The sequence below is a fragment of the Cebus imitator genome, unplaced genomic scaffold, assembly GCF_001604975.1.
Source record: "Cebus imitator isolate Cc_AM_T3 unplaced genomic scaffold, Cebus_imitator-1.0 Scaffold210, whole genome shotgun sequence".
Classification (NCBI taxonomy): Eukaryota; Metazoa; Chordata; class Mammalia; order Primates; family Cebidae; genus Cebus; species Cebus imitator.
This window is the reverse complement of record NW_016107525.1, coordinates 3,477,440-3,490,159: the sequence shown is the minus strand read 5'-3', so window position 1 is coordinate 3,490,159 and position 12,720 is coordinate 3,477,440.

Here is a 12,720-nt window from a genome sequence, read left to right as displayed (position 1 = left end):
TGTCAATATTAGACAGATCAACCAGACAGAAAATTAACAAGGATATCCAGGACATGAACTCACCTGGACCAAGCAAACCTAATAGACATTTACAGAACTCTCCACCCCAAATCCACAGAATATACATTCTTCTCAGCACCATATTATACTTACTCTAAAATTGACCACATAATTGGAAGTAAATCACTCCTGAGCAAAAGCAAAAGAACGGAAATCATAACAACCAGATTCTCAGACCACAGTGTAATCAAATTAGAGCTCAGGATTTGGAAATTCACTCAAAACTGCGCAACTACATGGAAACTGAACAACTGGATCATGAATGATGACTGGATAAACAATGAAATGAAGGAAGAAATAAAGATGTTCTTTGAAACCAATGGGAATGAAGACACAATGTACCAGAATCTCTGGGACACATTTAAAGAGGTGAATTTATAGCAATATATTTGTAGCAACAGAAGTGAGGAAAGATTTAAAATCAACACCATGTCATCAAAATTGAAAGAGCTAGAGGAGCAAGATCAAAACTCAAAAGCTAGCAGAATACAAGAAATAACTAAGATCAGAGCAGAAATGAAGGTGATAGAGACACAAAAATTAATGAATCCAGGAACTGGTTTTTTGAAAAGATCAACAAAATAGACCACTAGCCAGACTAATAAGAAGAAAAAAAAAAGAGAAAAATCAAATAGATGCAATAAAAAACGATAAAGGGAAATCACCACCCATTCCACAGAAATGAAAACTACCAGCAGAAATTACTACAAACAACTCTATGCACATAATCCAGTAAATCTGGAAGAAATGGATAAATTCCTGGACACTTGCACTCTCCCAAAACTAAACCAGGAAGAAGTTGAAACCCTGAATAGACCAATAACAAGGTCTGAAGTTGAGGCAGAAATTAATACCCTGCCAACCAATAAAAGACCAGGTCCAGACGAGTGCACAGACTAATTCTACCAGATATACAAAGGAGCTGGTACCATTCATTCTGGAACTATTCCAGGTAATACAAAAAGAGGGAATCCTCCTTAACTCATTTTACGAGACAAACACCATCCTGATACCAAAGCCCAGCAGAGGCTCAACAAGAAAAAGAAAACTTCAGGCCAATATCCATGATGAACATTGATGCAAAAATCTTCAATAAAATACTCTCAATCCAATTACAGCAGCACATCAAAAAGCTTATCCATCACGATCAAGTAGGCTTCATCCCAGGGATGCAAGACCGGTTCAACATACGCAAGTCTATAAGTGTAATCCACCACGGAAACAGAACCAAAGACAAAAACCATATGATCATCTCAATAGATGCAGAGAAGGCCTTTGAAAAAATTTAACAGCGCTTTATGATAAAAACCCTCAATAAACTAGATATCGATGGAATGTATATCAAAATATAAAAGATATTTACGACAGACCCACAGCCAATATCATACAGAACGGGCAAAAACTGGAAGCATTCCCTTTGAAATCTGGCACTAGACAAGGATGCCTTCTCTTATCACTCCTATTCAATATAGTATTGGAGGTTCTATCCATAGCAATCAGGCAGGAAAAAGAAATAAAAAGTATTCAATTAGGAAAAGAGGAAGTCAAATTGTCTCTGTTTGCAGACGACATGATTATGTATTTAGAAGACCCTATTGTCTCAGCTCAAAATCTCCTTAAGATGATAAGCAACTTCAGCAAAGTCTCAGGATACAAAATTAATGTGCAGAAACCACAAACATTCCTGTACACGACACACAAACAGAGTGCAAAATCATGCACAAACTCTCATTCACAATTGATACAAAGGGAATAACATACCTAGGAATACAACTAACAGAGACTGTGAAGGACATCTTCAAGGAGAACTACAAACCACTGCTTAAGGAAATAAGAGAGAACACAAACAGATAAAAAAAACATTCCATGCTCATGGTTAGGAAGAATCAATATTGTGAAAATGGCCATACTGCCCAAAGTAATTTATAGATTCAATGCTATCCCCATGAAACTAACACTGACTTTCTTCACAGAACTTGAAAAAAAACACTTTAAACTTCATATGGAACCAAAAGGGAGCCCACATAGCCAAGACAATTCTAAGCAAAAAGAACAAAGCTGTAGGCATCATGCTACCTGACTTCCAACTATACTATGAAGCTACAGTAATCAAAACAGCATGGTACCAGTACCAAAACAGAGATATAGACCAGTGGAACAGAACAGAGGCCTCAGAAGCAATGCCACACATCTACAGCTGTCTGATCTTTGACAAACCTGACAAAAGCAATGGGGAAAGGATTCTCTGTTTAATAAATGGTGTAGGGAAAACTGGCTAGCCATGTGCAGAACATGGAAACTGGACCCCTTCCTTTAAACCCTACACTAAAATTAACTCCAGATGGATTGAGGACTTAAACATAAGACCTAATAACATAAAAACTCTAGAAGAAAGCCTAGGCAATACCATTCAGCACATAGGCATTGGCAAAGACTTCATGACTAAAACAACAAAAGCAATGGCAACAAAAGCCAAAATAGAGATATGGGATCTAATTAATTTTAAGAGTTTCTACACAGCAAAAGAAACAATCATTAGAGGGAACCAGCAACAAACAGATTGGGGAAAAATTTTTGCAGTTTACCCATCTGACAAAGGGCTAATATCCAGAATCTACAAAGAACTAAAGCAGAATTACAAGAAAAAGCAAACAAACCCATTCAAAAGTGGGTGAAGGATATGAACACTTTTCAAAAGAAGACATTTATGAGGCCAAGAAACATGAAAAAATGCTCATGATCACTGGTCATTAGAGAAATGCAAATCAAAACCACATTGAGATACCATGTCACACCAGTTAGAATGACAAGCATTAAAGAATTTGGAGACAACAGATGCTGGAGTGGATCTAGAGAAATAGGAACACTTTTATCCTGTTGCTGGAAGTGTAAATTAGTTCAACCATTGTGGAGGACAGTGTGGCGATTCCTCAAGGATGTCAAATAGAAATACCCTTTGACCCAGCCACCCCATTACTGGGTATACACCCAAAGGATTATAAATTGTTCTATTATAAAAACAAATGCACACATATGTTCATTGTGGCACTGTTTACAATAGCAAAGACCTGAACCAACCCAAATGCACATCGATGGTAGGCTGGAGAAAGAAAATTTTGCACATATACACCATGGAACACTATGCAGTCATAAAAAATGATGAGTTTGTGTCCTCTGTAGGGACATGGATAAATCTGGAAACCATCATTCTCAGCAAACTGTGAAAAGAACAGAAAACCAAACACTGCATGTTCTCACTCATAGGCAGGTATTTAACAATGAGAACACATTGGCACAGGGAGGGGAACATCACACACTGGCGTATGTTGGATGGTGGGGGACTAGGGGAGGGACAGTGGAGGACAGGGAGGTTGGAGAGTGATAACATTGGGAGAAATGCCTGACATAGGTGACTGGGGAGATGGAGACAGCAAACCATCATGGCATGTGTATACCTGTGCAACAGTTCTGTAAGATCTGCACATGTATCCCAGAACTTAAAGTACAATTTAAAAAAAGAGTAAAAATATGAGCCACAGAATGAAAAAAATGTAAATCAAATATGATAATGGATTAATATTCAGAATATATATGAAACTCCTGTAATTCAGCAACTAAATAATGAATAGCCTAATTTTAAATTAGGCAAAATATTTGAATAAACATTTCTTCAAAGACATGAAAGAGGTTTATCATCATTAGTCACTAGGGAAACGCAAGTCAAAACCACAATGAAATGTTAACTCATACTGATTATGGTGTCTACTATCAAAAAATAAAAGAAAATAACAAAATAACAAGTGTTGGTGAGAATGTAATGAAACTGGAACTTTATGTATTACTGGTGGAAATGTAAAATGATACAGCCACTGTAAAAAAGTATGGTAGTTCATCAATTAACACAGAATTAGCATATAATCCAACAACTTCACTTCTAGATATATACCCAAAATACTTAAAAGTGATAAACCTAAAAGGTATTTGTACAGTCATATTCATAGCATCATTATTTACAATAGCTAAAAGGTGGAAACAACCCAAGTGTCTTTCAACTAATGAATGAATAAACAAAACGTGGGATATATATACACAATGGAATATTACTTATTCTTAAATGGGGATGAATTTCTGATGCATGCTACAACATGAATTTATATTGATTACATTGGGTTAAATGAAATAAGCCAGTTACAAAAATACAAATATTTTGTGATTCCACTTACATCTGGTACTTAGAAGCATCAAATTCAAAAAGGCATAAAGTGGAATGGTTATTTCCAGAGGCTAAGTAGAAAAGGAAATGGGGACTTATTGTTTAATGGTATAGAGATTCAGTTTGGGGAAGATAAAAACATTCTGGAGATGGATGGTGGTGATATTGCACAACAACGTGAATGAATTTAATGCCACAGAGCTGTACGCTGACAAATGGTTGAAATTGTTAATTTTATATTATGTTCATTTAATCACAGTAAAGGAAAATAAAGCTTAGCAACTCTCAAGAATCATAGGTAGAAATATTGTCTCCACTAAGAGAACAGCAAGTTCAATTTAAATGACAACTCAAGATGCATTAACAGTAACTGCAAAATGACCTACAGTAACTCCAATACATGCTACAAATTTAAGTATCTGTTCGTATGAATTAAGGTTAGATTTATGATCGGTTAAGAAATTCCCATCTTACTTTTGTTGTCACTTCTCAATTTCAGCCTTTTCTTCTGACAGAGAACACATTTGTTTCCTGGAATATTTTGGCCTTTAACTGTTATTTCTGCTTAATATCATAGATCTTCTGGTAAACCTGGGAATTACCTAATCTGTACATTCTTTTTAACACATGTACATTTAAGATTAGCCTCAGGCAAGATTGTTAAGTACGAGAAGTTTTTCTCTAATCTACTTTTAAAAATCTTTTCCCTGTTGGCAGAGACCCAACTTGCAACAGTTGAGCCAGGATACGGGATTTTCTTGATTACTCTTCTATCAGTACAGATTTATTTTCTGTCACACTTTAGAAAACAAAACACATGCAAGGATTCAAAGTAATTTAATGTTTGGTAATTGTTTTTAATATTTTCCATACTTGATATGGTTTGGACTTTGACATGAGTTTTTACTGTTTCATCCCAAACAGATTATATGACGATTTCAAGAAACCTATGAGGGGCAAATGGAAGATAAACTTTTTGTTGCACACTTCAAATTACATTAAGGCTGCTCTCTACTACATATCGATGTGAATCTGAGGTTATATAAAATACTGTTTGGCTTTTTCTCAGAAACACAATGGGGATGTGAATGAGGAGCAAGATGGTGGAGTAGAAAGTTCCACTGATTGTCTCTTCCAGAAGAACAGCAAATTAACAACTGTCTACACAGATAAAACATCTTCATAAGAAGCAAAAATCAGTAACTAGCATTGCCACAAGGGGGTTCAATCACCAAGTGGGTTCTTGAGGTCCCTGAATCTAGGACTTGACTCTTGCACAACATTTCTGGAACTGCCCTGGGCCAGAGGGGAGCCCCCTGCCCTGAAGGGTGAGTCCCAGGCAAGGCAGCAACATTTAATAGAAGCTGATATAAGAGCCCATGAGCCTTAAGGGAACATTGGTTGTAGTCTGGCAGTATACCTTGTGGCTGGGATGGCGATGGGTACAGGGTAAGATTCCTCTGCCTTTAGAAAGAGGGAAGAACTATGTCTTGCAGTTTGAATGGCAGCTCAGCCACAATACAATAGAACACCTAGTAGACTTCTAAGATTTTTGACTCTAGACCCTGACTCTGGATGGCATATCTGAGCCCACCCAGGGCCTGAGGAACTCATCATCCTGAAGGGAAGGACACACCCTGGCTGGTTCTGCCACTGCTGATTGTAGAGCCTCAGGGACTTGAGCAAATATAGGCAGTAGTCAGGGAGTAATTACAGAAAACCTTGGAGAAGACCCAACACTGGGCTGGCTTAATCTCTGACTTACTGTAGACATAGTTGTGGTGGCCACAGGGGTGCCTATGTCACCCCACACCCAGTGTTAAGTGGCTCAGAACAGTGAGACTGCATATTTGGGAGAAATTAAGCAAAGAGAAAAAGAGCCCTTGTCTGGTAATCTAGAGAATTGTCATGGATCTTGTCCAAGACCATCAAGGCAGTATCTCCAGAAGTCTACAAAAGCCACAGTGTTACTAAATTGGGATACATCCTAAAGCAGACACAACATGAAACACAACACCCAAGTCCTTTCAAATATCTGGAAAGCCTTCCCAAGAAGGGTGGGTAAAAACAAATCTAGACAGTGAACATTACAATAAATACCTATGTCTTCAATGCCCAGACACAGAAAACAAAAAATTTACTAACGTTAACACCATACAGCAAAACATTACCTCACCAAATGAACTAAATAAGTCACCAGGGACCAATCCTGGAGAAAGACAGATATGTGACCTTTCAGACAGGGAATTCAAAATAGCTGTGTTGAGGAAACAAGCAAACAAAAATTAGGAGAACACAGGAGAGAAGGAATTGATAATTCTAACAGATAACTTTTAAAAAGAGATTGAAATAATTAAAAGGAATCAATAAAAAAAAATCTGTGGCTAAAAAATGCATCTGACATACTGATGAATGCACCAGAGTCTTTTAATAGCAGAATGGATCAAGCAGAAAAAATAATTAGTAAGCTTGAATACAGGCTAGTTGAAAATATACAGAGGAGACAAAAGAAAAAAATAATTTAAAAACAAAAACAATGCAGCATACCTACAGGATCTAGAAAACAGCTTCTAGAAAATAGCTTCAAAAGGGCAATTATAAGAGCTATTGGCCTTAAACTTTAGGAACAGAAAGAGAAGGAGAAGAAAGTTTATTCAAAGGAATAATAACAAAGAACTTCCCAAACCCAAAGAAAGATATCAACATCCAAATACAAGAAGGTTATAGAACACCAAGCAGATTTAACCCAAAAAAGACTACCTCAATGAATTGAGTGATCAAATTTTCAACAGTCAAGATTAAGGAAAGGATCCTAAAAGTGGCAAGATGAAAGAAACAAATAACATACAATGAAACTCCAGTAAGCCTGGAAGTAGATGTTACAGTAAAAATTTTACAGGCCAGGAGAGAACACATGAGATAAACCTCTGAAGGAAAACTTTTACTCTAGAATAGTGTATTTGGCAAAAATATCCTTCAAACATGAAGGAGAAGAAAAGACTTTCCAAGACAAACAAAAGCTGAGGGATTTCATCAATGCCAGACCTGTCCTACAAGAAATGCTAAAGGATGTACCTCAATCAGAAAGAAAATACATTAGTAAGCAATAAATAATCACATGAAGTTATAAAACTCACTGGTTATAGTAAGTACACAGAAAAACATGGTATATTATGACACTGTTACTGTGGTGTGTAAACTACTCTTATAAGTAGAAAGACTAAATGGTTATTAACCAATGAAAAAATAGTAACTACATCTACTTTTCAAGACATAGTCAGTACAATCATATATAAATAAAAACAACAAAAAGTTTAAAAGCGGGCTATGAAGTTTAGGTGTAGAGTCTTCATTAGGTTTCATTTTGTTTGTTTGTTTATATAAAGAGTTTTAAGTTGCTATCTTAAAACAGGTTAAACTAATGGGTTATACGATAATATTTGTAATTTTATCATTGAGATTGCCTCATTGCAATCTCAAACCCAAAATCATACAATGGATACATAGAAAAAACAAAAAGCAAGAAACTAAATCACATTATCAGAGATAATCACCTTCACTAGAAGAAGGCTGGAAAAAAAGATACAAGAAAGAGAAGACCAGAAAACAAATAACAAAATGGCAGGAGTAAGTCCTTACTCATCAATAATAACATTGAATGTAACTGAACTAAATTCTCCAATCAAAAGACAGACTGGCTAAATGGACGAAAAATGAGACCAATTAATCTGTTGCTAATAAGAAACACACTTCACCTATAAAGACACATACAGGTTGAAAATAAAGATATAGAATAAATATTCCATGCCAATGGAATCCAAAAAAGAGCGGAGGTCACTATACTTGTATCAGACAAAACAGATTTCAAGACAGAAACTATAAGAAGAGACAAAGAAGGTAATTATATAATGATAAAGGGGTCAATTCAGCAAAATGATACAACAATTTATATGTATGCACCTAATATGGGAGCATCAAGATGTATGATGCAAGTATTATTAGAGCTAAAGAGAGAGCTATATCCCAATAGAGTAACAGCTGGACACTTCAGCACCCCACTTTCAGCTTTGAGCAGATCTTCCAGACAGCAAATCAACAGAGAAACATCAGACTTAATCTGCACTACAGATCAAATGGATCCGATAGATATTTACAGGACATTTCCTTCAAGAGATGCAAAATACACATTCTTTTCCCCAGCACATGGATACTTCTCAAAGATGAGTATTGAAAGATTCATAAAAATTTAATAATATTAAGTATCTTCTCTGCCCACCACAAAATAACACAACAAATTAATAACCTAAGGAATTTTAGAAACTGTAGATTACATGGAAATTAAACAATATGCTCCTGAATGACCAGTAGGTCAATGAATAAATTAAGAAGGAAATTGAAACATTTTTGAAACCAGTGATAATGGAAAAACAACATACTAAAACCTATTGGATACAAAAAATCAGTACGAAGAGGGAAGTTTATAGTTAAAAATGCCAATATCAAAAAGGAGGAAAAACTTAAATAATCTAATGATGCATGTTAAACAACCAGAAAAGCAAGAGCATGCTAAGCCTGAAATTAGTAGAAGAAAAGAAATAATAAATATCAGAACAGAAATAAATATAAATGAAGTGAAAAAAAACCAAAAAATAAACAAAAGATCAATGAAACAAAAAGTTGTGTGTTTTTGAAAAGTTGAACAAAACTGATGAACCTTTAGCCAGACAAACTAAGAAAAAAACAGAGGAGATCCAAACAAATAAAATCAGGAATAAAAAAGGAGACATTACAACTGATGCTGCAGAAATGTAAAGGATTATTAGAGGCTACTATGAGCCAATAAATTGGATTTTCCAGAAGAAATGGGCAAATTCATAGATACATACAATGTACCCAGATTGAACCAGGAAAAAATCTAAAACATTATCAGACCAATAACAAGTAACATAATCGAAGCCATAATAAAAATATTTTAGTAAAGAAATGCCTGGGACCTGATGGCTTCACTGCTGAATTCTGCCAGACATTTAAAGAAGAACTAATATCAATGCTACTCAAACTATTGCAAAAAATAGAGGAAGAAGGAATAAATCCAAATTCATTCTATGCTAGTATTACCCTGATACCAAAACCAGACAATGCTATATTAGAAAAAGAAAACTACAAGCAAATATCTCTGATGAATATTGATGCAAAAGTCCTCAACGAAATACCAACACACTGAATTCAACAATACCTTAAAAGATCATTCATCATGGCCAAGTGGGATTTATCCCTAGGATGCAAGGATGGTTCATCATATGCATATCAGTTAATGTGGTTCATCATACATATCAACAGAATGAAGTATAAAAACTATATGATTATTTCAATTGATGTTGAAAAAGCATTTGATAAAATTCAACATCCCTTCATGATAGAGCCCTCAAAAAACTGAGGATGGAAGGAACATACATCAACAAAATGAAAGCTATATACGATAAACCTACAGCTAGTATACTGAATGGGGAGAAACTAAAAGCTTTTCTTTTAAGATCTGGGGCATGACAAGGATACTCCCTGTTACCACTGTTCTTCAACATAGTATTGGAAGTTGTAGCTACAGTAGTCAGATGAGAAGAAGATATAAAAGGCATTCAAATTGGGAAAGAATTCAAATTATACTTGGTTGCAGATGATAAGATCTTATATTTGGAAAAACCTAAAGACTCCACAAGAAAGTCTTTACAACTGATAAAAAAAAATTCAGTAAAGTTACAGGATATAGAATCAATATATAAAAATCAATATATAAAAAAGTAGCATTTCTATATACCGAGTGACTAATGTGCAAAAGAAATTTAAAAAGTAATCACATTTACAATAGCCACACATAAAACTAAATACATAGGAATTATCTTAATCAAAGTAGCGAAATCACTATAATGATAACTAAAACACAGGTGAAAGTAATTGAATAAGACATAAAAAAATGGGAAAAAAATTTCATGTTCATGGATTGGAAGAATCAATACTGTTAAAAATGTCCATATTACCCAAAGCAATCTGCAGATTAAATGCAATCCCTATCAAAATACCGATGATATTCTTTACAGAAATAGAAAAAATAATTCTAAAACTTATACGGGACTACAAAAGACATAGAAGAGCCAAAGCTATTCTAAGCAAAAAGAACTAACCTAGAGGAATTACATTACCTGACTTCAAATTATACTACAGAGATATAGTAACCAGAACAGCCTAGAATTGGCATAGAAACAGACACAAAGACCAATGAAACAGAATAGAGAACCAAAAAACAAATCCACACACCTACAGTTAACTCATTTTTTTTTGACAACAGTGCCAAGGGTACACGCTGAGGAAAAGACAGCCTCTTCAATAAATGCTGCAAGGAAAACTGGATATCCATATGCAGAAGAATGAAGCTAGGCTCCCATCTATTGCCATATATGAAAATCAAATAAAAATCCATTAAATACTTAAATCTATGACCTCACACCATGAAACTACTACAATAAAACATTGAGGAAAAGCTCCAGGACAGTGGTCTGAGCAAAGATTTCTTGAGCAATATCCAACAAACACAGGCAACCAAAGAAAAACTTGTAAAATGGGATCACATGATGTTAAAAAGCTTTTGCATAGCAAAGGATACAATCATCAAAGTGAAGAGGCAATCCACAGAATCAGAGAAAATATTTGCAATCTGAGAAGGAATTCATAACCAGAATACATAAGGAGGTCAAACAACTCTACAGAAAAAATTCAATAATCTGATTAAAAAAATGGGTAAAATATCTGAATAGACATTTCTCTAAAGATGACATAAAATGGCAAACAGGCATATGAAAAGTGGCCCAACATCACAGATCATCAGAGAAATGCACATCAAAACTACAATGAGCTATCGTCTCACCTCAATTAAAATGGCTTATATCCAAAACACAGGTAACAACAAATGCTGGAAATAATGTGGAGAAAAGGGAAACCTCATACACTGTTAGTGAGAATTAGTACAGCCATTATGGAGAACAGTTTGGAGGTTCCTCAAAGAACTAAAAGTTGAGCTGCTATAAGATTCAGTAATTCCACTGCTTGGTATATATTCCCAAAAAAGGAAATTAGTGTATTGAAGTGATACATGCACTCCCGTGTTTGTTGAGACATTTTTCACAGTAGCTAAGGTTTGGAAGCAACCTAAGTGTCCATCAACAGATGAATGGATAAAAAAATGTACATAAACTTAATGATGTGCTATTTAGTCATAAAAAGAATAAGATCCAGTCATTTGCAACAACATGGATAAAAATGAAGATTATTCTGTTACATAAAATAATCCAGGCAGAGAAAGACAAACATCACATGTTCTTATTTTGGGGTTCAAAAAATTGAAACAAACTCATGGACATAGTAGAAGGATGGTTACCAGAGACTAGGAAGTGTAGCGCTGAGTTGCATGGAAGGTAGGGATGCTTAATGGGTACAAGAAAAAGAGAAATAATGTATAAGACCTATTATTTGATAGCACAATAGGGTGACTACAATCAATAATAATTTAATTGTACATTTTAAGATAACTTAAAGAGTGTAATCGAATTATTTGTAACTCAAAGGATAAATTCTTCAGAAGATGGATTTTTAAAAAAGCCATGGAAAGGCATGAGTGAAAAATTAATAGTTAATTCTGTTTAATTTTTTAATGGTTGCTCAAGAACTACCCTCTCCCCCAGTACACACACACACACACACACACACACACACACACACACATACACACACACACGCATTTCCCTTTCCCCTTTGATCAGGCAAATGATAAAACAGAATGCTAATTAGTGGCCCACAAATTAAAAAAAAAAATGCAAACATGGCATTTTGGGAAGAAAAAACCGATGGTTTCTAAAACAGTAAGCGAAAGGTGATGGTATTTCTAGATAGCATCACAGGAGATTCATTTCACAGTTTAAATAGAGGTAACAACCAGGTTGAAAAAAACGATTGGCCCTGACCTGAAGGCACAGCACAGAGTACAGAAATAGGTACTGGAAATATTAGCATCCTGTTGTGTTCATAATTTATTTTTTTTTAATTTACTTTCAGCTGTGCAGCTTTCTCTAATGCTTCTCCTGTGGCCATGCTGTTTTTTAACTTCGGCATGTTTTATTAAAAAGAGGAACACAGCAGTAATTGAATTCCAGAGAACAAAACATCCCCAACTTAGGCGTCTTTAACAAAACAAGAAATTTTGTGTTGCTTTAGGGACAACAGAAATAGAAGTTACAATTTTGATAAAACTTTAAAGAAATAAGGGTCACTAAGGGACGACTGTTTCCTGGTCACAGCATCATATTTTAACCTTCTCAAAAAGTGACAAATTCTATACCTGGAACCTCAGTAAATGAAGAACAGAGAAACATTCCTACATTGTTGCAAAGAGAAGCTTT